Source organism: Echinops telfairi, unplaced genomic scaffold (assembly GCF_000313985.2).
Source record: "Echinops telfairi isolate 266 unplaced genomic scaffold, ASM31398v2 ScPeMD7_8;HRSCAF=38, whole genome shotgun sequence".
NCBI classification, from domain to species: Eukaryota; Metazoa; Chordata; class Mammalia; order Afrosoricida; family Tenrecidae; genus Echinops; species Echinops telfairi.
In genome coordinates, this window is record NW_022103905.1 from 4,495,675 (window position 1) to 4,506,878 (window position 11,204).

Here is an 11,204-nt window from a genome sequence, read left to right on the forward strand (position 1 = left end):
GGACCCTTCTGAGAGGAGACCCATCTATTGCCTACAGATGGTCTTTGGGCCTCCACACAGGCCCTCTTCATTTGCATCAATATGATTGGGCTTTTTCAATGCCTGATACCTGATCTCATTGACACCTGGTGATCACACAGGCTGATGTGCTTCCTCTATGTGGGCTTTGTTGCTTCCCTGCTAGGTGGCTGCTTATTTAACTTCAAGCTTTTAAGACCCCAGACACTATATCGGCAAAGAGCTAGGCACCATCACCACATTTGCTTATGCACCATTTTGTCTTCAGTGGCCATGTCAGGAAGGTGAGCATCACAGAATGCTAGGTTATTAGAGCAAAGAGTTCTTGCATTGACGAAGGGCTTGAGTAGATGCCCAATGTTCCTTTTACTTTCCTCCTACCCCACTATCATCTTCGACCATCAATCAGCTCTCCATAATTCCACTCAACTGCATTGCAGTTGATCAAACCTCTAGGATGTTCTTTAGAAACTTGAATGCTGAGCCTTTCGCTTGTGTACTTTGGATATATTATCACAAGACAGCAGTTCCAGGGAAAGAAGACCATATTGGTACAGAGTCAATGGAAAAAAGGAAGTCCCTCAAAGAGATGTATTGACACAGTGGCTGCAGAAATGAGTTGCAATATAACAATTGTGAGGATGGTGCAGGACCAGGCAGTATTTTTTGTTGTTGTTGTGCAAAGGGTCTCTGTGAATAGGCACCAACTGGCACTTACTAACAATACGAAGACATCAACAGTGAACATATGTATACTCTATGCTCAAGCATTTTCACTTGCAGGCATGTAGTAATGAGAAATGTATTTATATTTCACCAAGATAATTTTACCTGCATTTCCACATAGGCACTAGAAGCATGAGTGTTGTGAGTAGTTTGTGAGTAGCTACTAGCCTGAAGGACAGACTTTCAAATGCACACAACAATGCTACAGAAGAAAGGGCTGACAAACTGATTCCATAAAGATTATAGCCAAACAAACCCTATGCATGTAACACCTGGGGTCACTAAGAGTCGGGGACTGCTTAGACAGCAGTTAACACTACTCAAAGTTCAAATTTCACTGATGTAAGAGAGAATAAATACAATGGAAGAAGTATTTGCCCAATATAAAACTAGACACAAATGGAAAAACTCCAGGTGTATTTAGCAGTGAGTGAAAAAATAGCTAGAAGCAGCAGACTATATACATTAATATTGTTAAATATGCCAATATAATGTATGAGGTTAGATGTCAAGATAGTGTTTATACTTGAGAGATATGTCAAAACTGGAAGAGGGCTGAGGAAGAACTCCCAGCATGCTATAAATACTCTTCTTCCTGATCAGAATGGTGGTTAATGGTGGGGTGTTCAGTTTGAACGATCTACCAATATGATCACTTAAGGTTTGTGTATTTCCTGTCTATACAATATACTTCAATGTGTTGGGAAGCAAAAATTCACTGCCACCACACCAGTTCTGACTCCGTGTGACCTGCTGGAGAGGAGAGTTGCCCCTTTGGGATTCTGAGGGCAGGAGTTATGTCTTTATAGAACAGAGAAACCTCAGCCTTTTGAGCAGCTAGTGGTTTTTGAACTGCTGACTTTGAGGTTAGTAGTGACACTAATAACCCACGACACCAGCAGGGCTTCTATTGAAGAGTTTCCAAGACTATGTTATGGAGAAAATGCAGCCCTAACAAAATCAGAATGATTTGTCTTCAGGTTGGGAATGCAGCTCAAATTCTGAAATAATAGAAACAGTTTCTGTTACCTACCCTATAAATAAGCATTCAACTCCACATCCTATATTCTTATATGCATAATAACAAATGTTGGCATGGTCCAAAGTTAAATTTGAAGCTATTTGAAGTTAGAACGTGTTATTATATTTTCCATGAAATTTCTTAGAATGTTAGTTCTCGGAGACTAATTGGAAAAGGATGTTATTTATCACATCACAGGAGTAGAAAGGAAACAGAGTTAAATCAGCTCTTTTGTGGCCAATAATTGTTTGCCTTTAATAATTCATAAGGTCGAGACAACAACTACAATAACAACAAGAACAAAAGCAGTCGGTCAGACTTTTAGCAGGACACCCAGTGATTTGAAGACTTTTTTCTTCAGTACTCAGGAGCTTATAAAAACACCTCACACTTCCATGCAAGCAGCACCTGACTTGGCTGGGCGTTGGCTCTTCCTGGGCTTCCTGGCCTCTTCCGAAGTGTGGGGATTGAACAATGTGGGCCAGTCATAATGATTCCACATCCATTTCTAGTGATGTCTTTAGATGTGAAAAATAATAAATAACATAGGCTAATGAAATATAAGGGGGGATGTATAATTATAGCTTCTCATAAAGCTTTCCTATTTCATAAATAGACACAGAATGCAGGGTCTTGCCTAATATCTGCTTTTGGCTTATGCTTACTAAAGATTTGAAATACACAACCAAAGCAGACATTTTACAGTCTTAAATGTGACATTTGATACACTTTAAGAAAGATGAAGAATGATGACAGTCAAAGAGGCCACACAAAAACTGACTCATAGAGCTGACAGAAGGAACCTTGGAATTTCCCTGCCCCTAAAATTCTTGTTGGTGACATGAACATCTGTTATATCTCTGTTTAGCTAATTTGAAGCGGATGTAATTTTTTCAGGTACAGCCATTCTAATTGCTGAAGGAATGATATTGCTACTAGGATTCCAGTTCCTTTTTGCATGGGTTTATTCTGAACAAAACATGCTCAAAGATATCTCTTTGGTCACGGTAGGCAGCCGAAGACAAGTTCTTTCAGGAATACACTTGACTTAGTCTCATCCGAGCGCCTTACAAATCAAACCAACGTGAGTTCCGGCACATCTGCCGGACCAGGTAAATTCAAGAGGTCAGCTTAGAAGATTACGGCCATTGTATTTTGAGGGTTCTGAACAGATAAAATTGACAGATTTTCTTGAGGGACATAGGCCAATCATGCAGGTTTATTGTGAAGCAGTTTTAAGAAAAATTGAAAATTACACTGGGGGGAAAAAGGCCAGGCAACATGTCCCGAGATGTTTCTTTCTTTCTTTCCCTCACAAAAACGTGCCTGGTCATTCTTTGAGGAGAGCAAAGGCTCCCATTGAAAAACTTGACCTCGTTCACCCTGCAGCTGTGACCTTCCCATTCAGAGTTCTTTTTGTTCCACAAACTCAAACATCATTGAAAAGGAACAAGAGCTGAGTCCCTGAAGGACGCCAACCCTCCTGTTCAGGCCTGGTCTGTGTCAAAGGGGACAGGCTTCCTCAGCGAATGGGTCAAGACAAGACAAAACCACCTTCACAAGTGTGTAAATGGCTCTAGATGGAGGAGATGTCATTTTTTCACATTGTAATTTTTATGCCATTCCACGTTAATATTTTTGTTTAATAGAGGTTTCCGTAATTTTATAGCACTACATTTTTTGATTCGCACTCTGTATATTTCTTCCTCCTTCCATAAGTAATCTGTGGAATGGAAGGAGAGGTTCGGTGGGGTTTGTTTCTGTTTTTTTTTTAATTATTTGAGTGCTAAGAAAACCCAGTCACTTTATGATAAGTGAATGTGAAGCATCACACCCTCATTAATTTGCATAAATATGAGTTCACATGGAAAGAGAGCTCATGCTTAGGGAGAGAACTTTGCTTATAAATGCTCATATTTCTTGTACCATATTCTCCTCTTTGTTATAGTATACCTCTTTAGAATATTGAATGCCAACTTTCGACTTGTCATTTGTGACCAGGCAACTTAGAAAAGTCTCATGTAGCTTATCAAACCAATACACGCCTCCTGGATTTTCATTTGACCACACCGATGTCAGCAAATTCATTCAAACAGACATCTCTTCGAAGGGGCTAAGCTTCAGGTTCCGTCTTTTGTGCGTGAATACAGGTGTGCTCCCTGTAGGTTTAAGAAGAAGATTCCTGGTGGCACAGAGGTTAAGGGCTTCACTGTGAACTGAGATGTCTGCTCTTTGAACAGACCAGCTGCTCCTAGGAGAGATGGGACACCTGCTTCCTGGAGGGCTGCTGTGAGGTCGAAGAGACTCAACGGCCATGAGTTCTCTTGTTCAGGATCTAAAAATAATTATTCTATAAATCCTGTCTCTCCGGAATTCAGTGTGTTATTTCACAGTTCTTTTGCACTACCATTAGAATCATTTCCATCATTGGACAAGAAATACGACAAGTGGTCTTTCATTTCTCTTAAGTTTTTATGCATATAGTTTATGAGAACTCAATGTACAATGCGTACGTTGTACTAAATAAAACTTAACTAATAAAACATGTACTACATAAAAATAACTTTGCACTCATTTAAGTATTCTTAATAACTTTCTTTTAAGACCCACAGGGTTTTTAATAAATACCATGGAAATCTGGATTTTCTCTTATTAAGCAGGAAGTTATACTTCTTCATTACTTCCACATTTCCTTCCAGGATTTGCTCTTCATCAATTTCACAGTGAAGGTCAACATCAAGGCAAGTACTTCAAGCTTTCCTTGACTTTGGCCTGTATTCAATGGGATACCCAGGATTAATTGACTGGATGACATCTCATGTTTTCTAGGACTACCAATGTTCTTTCAATCTACAATCTACAAATGACCAGAACTGATTCTGGAATGAAGGCCAAGAGATTTCCACAGGAGAAGGCCACTATCCCACTAAACTTTAATTAAAACAGCCAGCACTATATTTCTACTCTCAAAACCATGTCTAAAATGCGAAGAAAAATGACACCTGAAGGCGTCCAAGGGGAAGGTTGTCAGGCTGTTTATTTTGAGTCCATTAGTCATCAAGAGATGAAAGATTGCTGGTGCCGGACAGAATTGTTAGACAAGATTAGAATTACCAATGGCCGTTTTGACAATCTCTCAGTAATCTCCTACTTCTTTTTTGCTTTCATCTTGACATATTGATTTGATTAGTTGGCCAATCAAAACCAAGTTGGGCATGAGATTAAAGAATAACCATGTCCATTGTAATTAGAACTGGTATTTTAGGATGCATTCCTGGAGTAGATTATCCCATGGAGAGTTGGATAACATTCGCACAGTATACTGGGGATAAGTCAAATAGTATTGCTACAAAAGGATTGAACGTTTCCTGTAACAAAAATGTCAAAATGTGAATCAATTGTTTCTCACTACAGCTTCCATCTAGTTTATGCATTTCGTACTGAAGGATTTCTATCTCTCTAGCCTTTCTCCAAAGAATTCTGTTTGCTTCACTTTATGTCACATCAGACGGCAGGTTGGGCATCCTTGAAGTACTCACACTGTATTTCTTTGAAACATTATTTGTGTTTTGGGAACAAAAAGATGTCTGAGGTTGCACGACTGGGGCTATAGGGCTGATGGGGTGAATTTTTCCAGCAAAATTCACATAGGACCGCCCTTACTCTGCTTGAAGAATGAGCAGGTGCATTTCAGTGAGAGGACAACATAATTACTTTGCCCCGCTATCCTCATCTTTCTTCTACCCGCTGTGTTAGGCTGCATTGTCTAGAGAAACAAATCCAGTGACATTCATCTATGTATAAGAAAGAGTTTTATCTAAAGAAGTAAAACTATATGAAGAAGGCATCCCAGCCCAGTTCAACTCAAGTCCACAAGTCTCGTGCAAGCCAGGGCCCTCTCACAGTAACGTGAATGCAGGTTGTGATGGTGTAGAAAGGTGAAGCAGGAAATCAGACCTGTAGGTGCAGAGTGACGTGGATTCAAATCAATGGACACATGGCCGGGAGCTGACAGCTCTCAGAGTTGTCGGCCTGCATGGGGCCACCCCTGGAGACCTGCAGAGTCTCATCAGGCCAAAAGGCCAAAGGGGCAGCGAGAGAGGGAGGTTCCTAGTTTCTTGCTATAAAAAGGTCATCCTCTCAAGGAGGTGTAATCGGGCTTTAGCCTGATTGACAAGTTGGACTCCACCCCTACCCGTTCATAAAAATTCATGTTGAAGTAAAACCATCTCACTAACACACTAATAAAGTTTTCAATTTCCTTTGAACCGTTCTCACAGTAAGCCCCTGTGATTGTCCCGGGTTCTTCAACACAATCTACCGAGGGCTCCTGTTGAGTCCCCCCAAAATAGTAGTCATGACCTTCTGAGCTGACCTCTCAGCCTTGACTGTCACGAGCCTAGTGCACCCCCTCATAAGCCACTGTTTGGATTGTATTTTTTTAAGACACCCTAAATGGGGCAACTTGTCTGTGGCCACCAACTTGTATTAGTCTAGGTACTTTGGAGAAACAAATCCACAGCAACTCGTGTATAAGAGAGTTTTCTGTAAAGAAAATGTGCATCGCGAAAATATCCCAACCCAATGCTGCCAAAGCCCACAAGTCCAACATTAACCCATTAACTCAACACCAGTCCACAAAGTCCTCCACCTCACAAAACAGAGGCAATGATGCCGACTGCAGGAGGAAAGCTGAGTCAGTGAACGAATAAGCATCTCAGCACTAGCAGGGGTCTCCACACGGCTGCTCCAGCACCCAGGGCTGCATCGGGATAGGTCCATGTGGCTTCTCCTCAGGGATGTCTTGTATGAAGTCAATCTTGCAAGCTGAAGCAGGGAACTGCTAAGGCAGCTGCACCCTGGTGCGACCATCACAAAGCACGAGACCGGAGAACTAAAAAGGCGAGGCTCACCACCCACTTATCCCTCTGCCTTTCAAATAGCCCCACATGTGATTATCGGCCAGGTTGGCACAATTAACTAACTCAAACTGATTGCAAGGCATCTTCAAACAGGTTTTGTTTGGAATAAACATGTACAGTTATGAAATGGGAAATGAGTTCATGGTGATTTCCCTTAGAACACCTGTCTGGAAATCAGAATGTGGCTGGGGGAGAGACGGACCTGCAATGTGTGTCCCCTTGAGATCTCAGTAGAATCTACAGGTTGATGGGAGACACTCTGGAGCTAGAAGTGCACTTTGGAGTTGTCCAAAATTCAGGGACTAGCTCAGTCTTGATTTCACTCACAAACTAGTCATGGTTGTCACCCTGGCAAAATAATCTCAGTTAGTGAAATAGCTGAGAGGTAAGTTCCTACTTTTAAAAAAGGGAATGTGGACAGAAAAGTACTTGATCCATTGAATGCCCATGTTAAAAAGTGCTTGATGCTTATGGAAATTCTTTTTGTCTTGGAACAATTCCGTTAGATTCAGCTTGTTTTTCTTTCTTGGATATACTACACCTCCAAACACTGCAACTGGTATTAGGATCATAGCTGACACTCCTCAACCCCCTCCCTCAGCTATTTTTCTTTGATTCCCCTCACCTAGCACCTCCTCTTGTTCGAGTGACTTGGCTGGAAGAGGTATCCAGATCCTCAGCTTCTGCAGACCCACAGTCTAAAATGTTCATGTCCCCGAAGAGGATCAGTGGGAGTGATGTGATCTGGGATCACCCAAATTTCTACATGTTGGCTACCAGATGTATGCATTCTGTCTACTGAGGATGCAGCAAGGAATATAGGATGATTATGTGAGCTGTTTTAAAGCGGTAACCTCTGCGCTTTCAAACAAGAGTAGGTTGTAGATAGGTGCATTGTATGAAAGCCACTGCAGATTTTATGGTCATTTTTCACTGCCAGCATACTATTGTTATGAAAGAGGTGCTGTATTCTGAGCAGTCCTGAGAGGGAGCAGATGTCAATGGATAAAGCACACGAGGTCTGGAAGTGGAGCAGTCTGATACCAGAAAAGGCAAAGCTTTGACCTAAACATGTATTGACCCCAGTTAAAAAGAATCACTGCTTTTCAAAGATGGAAGGTGTCTGATATAATCAACTTGCCCTTAAAGGACCATTTGGTTTCCTGGACAGATCCTGCTACATTAGATATGCTTGATTCATTTCCATTGCTGGAAAGTTGAGACATTCAGAACACTTGCAAACAAATCCATATTGAAGAGTGGGATACTCCAAGAACCCTACAGGGGCCTTTGTCACCTTCATAGACTTCATCTCTGTCCCAAAACAGGGGCCCATCATGGCAACAGTGGGGTGGTCAGTGACAGAGGCTTGATGAAGTCAACTAATCAAGTCATCTGTCTACTTTTTTTCCCCTCATTCACCTATAGTAAGCTTTTTTCGGATGGGCGTTCACATGAGATAGAAACAGCTTCACACATTGCATCCATTCTCATTGAACCTCGACGTACCCACACTCATTGAACCTTGATGTACCCCTTCTCAAGTCTGCCTCTGCCTGTATCTGTCAACATGTTCGTTTCCAAGGCTCTGAACAACCAGCCATGCCATTTGTCACTGACCTTGAGATTGTGTATATTCTGATCTTAGGCCATTTAAAACATTTTAGGCTGACTGACCAAGAACACAGCCTAGAGTTCTGCCAATTGGGAGGATTTTTGTTCATTGTGCTCTTTTAAGGACCTCCCTAGAAGAGATTTAGTGTATCAACTTTCGAATTTTGTTTCACGCAAGCTGGTCTATCCAGAAACCAATTTCATCCTTCTTACTCATCTCTCAGTTGGTCATTAAACACCCACATGGTCATAGATGTAAGCAGAGGGAGAAATATCCCTACAACATAATGGGTTCTTATAATCTGCTTGTTAGATTTATTTCTGCTTTCTAGCTCTCTTCAAACTTAATTCCAATAATATCACTTGAAAATCACCATGGAGTATGCTGAGCTCTCCTATTTATGACTTGAAGAGTCTCAAAGAGTACGGTCATGGCAGACAGCTCTGGCTGCATGGTCAGTCAATGTCCCATGGTCAGATTCTCCATCTTGACAACATCAAGTAACATACCAGAAAAGCTGCCTTTTCATTGCAGATGTAATGGGCTATGTACTTGTTTGAGAACACCAGGATCTGCACGGTAATTATCCTATTGGAGCATGCTATGAACCCCACATGGCATTTTTTCCTACCACAGATGCCACCAGTACCACAAGGTCTGCCAGAGACTATGGCCCAATTGGCACAAATGCTCTTGTCACAGTCTGGGCTTGTACAAAGTCATTTTCTTGTTTTGGTCCCCCTTCAAATTGGCAGCCTCTATGCCACCCAGTAAATTAATCAGAACAACATTCCCTTGTGCAGAAGGGGGACTCTGGGCAGAGCAGCACGGTATTAATTTTAACCAGTGTCTCCAGTACAATGATGCCTTGTTCACCAGTTACATATTTTAAAACATTTTTATGTATATACTGAATGTCATATTAAATTTTTGTCCCCCAAATTAGATACAATATTACAAGGAATAGGAAAGAAATTGTTACATTCTGAATCCATATGTGGGATAATCCAAAAAGTTTGTTCTCTTGATAAATGAGTTCCTAAGTGAAGGGTCATATTCTTTTGCCTTATTTACTCAATCTGTATGCTGAATAAATAATCTGAGAAGCCAAGCTACAAGAAGCATATGGCATTAGGAAGATTTGCCCACAATTCCCAATACACAAGTAGAAATGACACAACCTTGCTTCCTGAGAATGGATACTAATTGAAGTACGTTCTGATAACGGTCCTTTAGTAGTACATTTGAATTTAAACAAAACAGGAAAAAGCATACTGGACTAATAAACAGCATGATGATAAACAGGGAATAAATTGAAGTTGTCACAGCTTTTATTCTACTGGAGCAACAATCAACATCCCTGAAGACAACAGCCAAAAAATCAAGGGGCATATTGCAGTGGGAAAATCTACTGTAAAAGGCCTCTTAAATTTTTAAAAGTAACAATGCCACGTTGGTGAGCAAAGTGCATCTTACTTAAGTCATGGCCCTTTTTAATAGCCTCCTGTGTTACTCTGGGTACTTTAGAGAAACAAAGCCACAGAAACTCATGTATAAGAGAGAGTTTTACATAAAGGTTAAGTGCACATCAAGAAAACATCCCAACCCAGTGCTGCCGAAGCCCACAAGTCCAAGATTAACCCATATGTCCGACACCAATCCACAAAGTCCTCCTCCATCTCACAAAACACACACTATGATGCCGACTGCAGGAGGAAAACTGAGTCAGTAAACATGCAAGCATCTCAGCGCTGGCAGGGGTCTCCACATGGCTGCTCCAGCACCCAGGGCTGCATCGGGGTAGGTCCATGTGGCTTCTCCTTGGGGATGTCTTGCAGGAAGTGAGCCTTGCCAGTTTAAGCAGGGAACTGGCTAAGGCAGCTGCACCCTGGTCTGACCATAACAAAGCAAAAGACTCGAGGACTAGAAAGGCAAGGCTCATGGAGCCATTTATCCCTCCACCCTTCAATTAACCCTGTGTGTGTTTATCGGCCAGGTTGGCACAATAAACTAACTACCTCACCTCCTTTGCCTGTGAAAGTGGGAAATAAAAAAGGACAGATGAAGGGTTCACATATGCAAACTGCGGTGTTGGTGAAAACTGTTAATCTATGAAGGGTTGCCAACACAGCAAACAGATCATTCTCAGAAGAAATAGGAGCAGAAGGCTGTTTTAGACATGAGGATGGTGATACTTCAACGCACTAACTTTGGACACAACATCAGCAAATGGCAATCATTAGAAAAGTACATCATTCTGATCGGGGACCAAAGAAGGCAAAGAGAAGCCTCAATGAGACAGATGAACGCAATGGGCCACCCCAGTGGACTCAAGCACCTCAGTGGTCATGAAGATGGTGGCAGACTGGCAGCAACTTGCTCGGTTTTATAGAAGGACACCAGAAGTTGGAATCAACTTGGCAAAAACTAAGAATAACAATGTTAACCAACCCATGAGATGAGCTAATCAACGTATTAATTGACCATGCTACCGATCCAAGCATGGTGGCAATTGTGGGCCATCAGTCTTAGATCACTGACACTGTGAACACATCTACCAAGTCAAGAACATACTTTCGAGGGCTGGTAGAATTAGTGTCTTTCCTCGGCGAATATCTGGATTCAATGCCACCAGTGGAGAGGTCTGGGGGGCCGGTCCCAGCACCAAATACTAAGTGGATGCCTGCCCCTCCCCCGAGAAGAATTTATTTCAAAGGATGGCACTGAATCTGCAGCTTTGGGAGAGGGATATATCTGACCAGAGCACACAGGAGCAGATGACAGGGGAAGAGGAGAGACTGGAGCACATCCTGGCCCACCAGGCCTTGAGGACGATAACCCCAATTAGAGCATCCAGTCCACAGAGAGGACCACATGGCCAGCCCCACTATGAGACATGATG

At 42.0% G+C, this 11,204-nt stretch overlaps 1 pseudogene; it reads right to left on the bottom strand.

The window, feature by feature from the left end:
* Positions 1–7,398, bottom strand: part of LOC115868196 — a 67,742-nt pseudogene extending 60,344 nt beyond the window's left edge.
* Between the last annotated feature and the right edge of the window lie 3,806 nt (positions 7,399–11,204).